Source organism: Tiliqua scincoides, chromosome 1 (genome assembly GCF_035046505.1).
Source record: "Tiliqua scincoides isolate rTilSci1 chromosome 1, rTilSci1.hap2, whole genome shotgun sequence".
NCBI lineage: Eukaryota > Metazoa > Chordata > Lepidosauria > Squamata > Scincidae > Tiliqua > Tiliqua scincoides.
The window spans coordinates 163,747,337-163,750,730 of NC_089821.1; the positions used below are offsets into that span (position 1 = coordinate 163,747,337).

General features: G+C 41.2%; 1 pseudogene; it reads left to right on the forward strand.

The window, feature by feature from the left end:
- The first annotated feature begins 3,049 nt into the window (after positions 1 to 3,049).
- On the forward strand, positions 3,050 to 3,121 carry LOC136638382 (U6 spliceosomal RNA; annotated as a pseudogene).
- The last annotated feature ends 273 nt before the right edge of the window (positions 3,122 to 3,394 follow it).

Here is a 3,394-nt window from a genome sequence, read left to right on the forward strand (position 1 = left end):
TATGCTATCCCCAAACTATTCTTGGAGGTTCCATTATTCAGCTGTTGGGGAGACACTTGAAGGTGTAGCACAAAGGAGGGGTCAGGAATAGATCCAACCCTATTATCTGAACTATCCTAATATGGAGATGTGCTCCAAATTATTTACATTTTTTTGGAAAATCTTGAAAATTAAAAATGCTTACAGGTACTGTTCATGAGTGAGTGAGTGATCTGCACCTACCAGCTGCCACACATCACCCATTATTGCAATGCAGGCACTCATTGGGGCTGAGAAAAAAAATCACATTTTCCCAGTACCAAAATATGCCATTTGGAATGCTGGAAAATGCTGTTTCTCCTACAATGAGCACATTAACAGTTAGATGACAGCTGGATCCCACACATCACCTAAGGTAGGACTGTGCATTCATTGTTGCAAAGAGAAAGATTGGCTGGGTAAAGTCACAGGTTAATGTTCTGCTTCACAGGAACTTTGCCTAGGAAGTCATCCAAAAACAACAGTCGTGCTTGGTGATGACAGGCAATATTTTTCAGTGAAAGAGAAAACCTACTCAGAATTTCCCCCTGTATCTTCCATCTGCTGTATGTGTCCTTTAGCTATGCTTTTCCAACAAATTCTGGGCAATGCCTTGTTATCTTTGTTCAGTTTTGAATCTCTTTGTTTACATCACCTTTATTTCTCACCTCTCGGAAGGACTGTCTATTGGGAACTTTGGCAAATTCAGAAACCCAGCAAGGAAACATGACTCTGTTCTTGCAGTTCAGAAACAGAAACATAAATATATGAATCCAGACATAAACAAAGTAAGGAAAGATATTCTCCCTTTTACAACCGGGAATGATTTGCCTCTATGCAAGTCATAGCACAGCACAAGTTCAATGCAGGATATGCAAGGGGAAAAGCTTCTAAAGCAGGGACGTGCAGCGTGGGGGCGGCAGGTGAGGTAGAACTGCCCCATTGTTGCCCATGGAAAAGCACTGCAGCTGCCCTGCCTGCTTACACCCAAGGAGGCTTTCCTTACACTGAGGAGGCTCTCCTTGCAACTGCTTTTTCAGGTGAAAAGGGAGTCTCCTCTAGTGTAAGCAGGTGAAGCAGCTGCGGAGCTTTTCCATGGACTGGTGGTTGGCAACCTTCAGTCTCGAAAGACTATGGTATAAGCCTACAGCACCCAGTATTCCCAGGCGGTCTCCCATCCAAGTACTAACCAGGCCTGACCCTGCTTAGCTTCCAAGATCAGACGAGATTGGGCATGTGACTACAATGAGGTGATTCTACCTCACCTGCCGCCCCCACACTGCCTGTCCCTGTTCAAGGAGAGCTGGCCTCCTTCCTTGGTTGCCCACCTCTGCACGAACAGATTTCTGACATTTCAAACTTGGTTTCCCTTCTAATATAACATTACTATGAATTTTCTTTTTCATGACTTGCTTTAGTGAATTGCTTTTGTTTCCTTGCCTGTTTTTCTATCTTCTGATGGAAAAGTAGTTATCCATAGAAAATATTCAGTTATCGGTTTATCACCTTTTATTAGCAGCTCTGATTCAAGAAGGTGAGTTGGGAACAAAATGCTCTGTACCCCTTGACATGACTGATTACAAGTATGCTGATTTGTGTAACATTTCTGCCGTTCTGGTGGAAGATAGTTAAAATAATGGTTGCTCCAGCACTTAGAATTCACTGCGCCTGCTGGAATTTTTCCATATCAGATCCATAAATAATATTACTTGCCTTCATATACTGGACAATCGGCGATATGACCTCAGGGGATGCCCCAAACCAAACCCTCAGCGACTGAGAAATGTAACTTTTTCTGCATTATTTAGTAAATGTGTTCCACTGTTTAATAACTTTCAAATATAAAGCTTTAATGAATGGAGCTGAGATTGAAAGACACTAGTGTAGAAGTTGAGTAGCAGAATCTGTGGGGGACCCCTTGGACCCCTCTTAGATACCAAAACCCGCAGATAATTGAATTCACAGGTTTTGCCCTTTACAGGACCACCGGATGCGACTGAAACCTTTTTGGTCAAGTCTGAGAGGTCAATATGGGTTGCTCACTGCCAGTCCTGAATCTGCGATGAGTCCAATCCATGGGTTCCGGACTCAATAATAAAAAGGAACAACCTGTACAGAAGCCCCACATCGTTTTTAAGGTGCTGCTTTTATATTAAGGGCAAAGATTGACATCTTGATTGAATTATAATTTCCCCTTTCTCATCCAAATGTATCTGCTCTCCTATAATCTTCACATCAAACAGTAGTATCATTCTGCAGTAATTTTGCTGCGATAAAAAGAACATGTTACAAACAAAATGGGTTTGCTGCGCTTTTCTGTTTGGAAACACAAAGGGAAATCAATATTCATGGTCAAATTTAATATTCAAAGCTGCATAGCCATGTAATGGATTTAATCCTTCTGCATTAAAGGAACAAGCTAATGAGCATATTAAACCCCTACCAATAATGCGCGCACATTATGGAGATTCAAAATGGAAGGGATTCAGAAACACAGGATAGCTGATGGAAGGTCAGGTATTTAGGTGAAAATATAGCCTTACTAATATAGATTGCCAGATTCTAGGGCTGCTTCCAAAATTCTCCCCATCCAAGTTTCTCCTCAGATTTTGACACTCCAGATTGCATTAAGAATTGTCAGTTTTTTCATTAAGCAGTTCCACATTTTGTGCATGCGGAAAGAGTTTGCGACAGATGCCTTTCCCCCAATGCACATACTACATTAGAAGTGCCAATGTGCACCTTGATAAAACACTTTTAAAAGCTGTCTTGATTTGGTTATATTGTATCAAGGTTTGCTTTGTGCTGTGTTTTAGTAGAGTTCAATGATAAGACAGAAAGAAATGATAAGATGTGTGATTGTATCAAGATCTCCGGTTGACACCATTGGGAGCTTTTCTCCTGCGGGTTGCCAGATTGGGCTCTCCCATGGATTGGGACCGTGGCAAGGAAGGATTAAAGTCCCTTTCCTCACCATGGTCCCAAACCATGGGAGGCTCCACTGCTACTGACTAAGAAAAAACTAGGCTATTAATTACAGAGAAGATTAGCATGGCCCCTGCGCAAGGATGACATGCAAATTCGTGAAGCGTTCCATATTTTTTCAGGATCCAGGTTTTATTGTGTTTATTGTTTTTAAATGTCTTTTATATATGTGTGTGTACATTTTATGTTTTTAATATCATTTTAATTGTGAGCCGCCTTGAGTGTCCTTCATTGGATAGAAAGGTAGGATACAAATTCTATAAATAAATAAAATAATAATAATGGCCCAAGGTCCAAATTCCTATTCTCCAAGTTGTCTCACAAATGTAAGGGACAGGGAGCATTTACAACCCAGAATCTCCAGACAGAAAGGAATACTTAACCCTTGCCC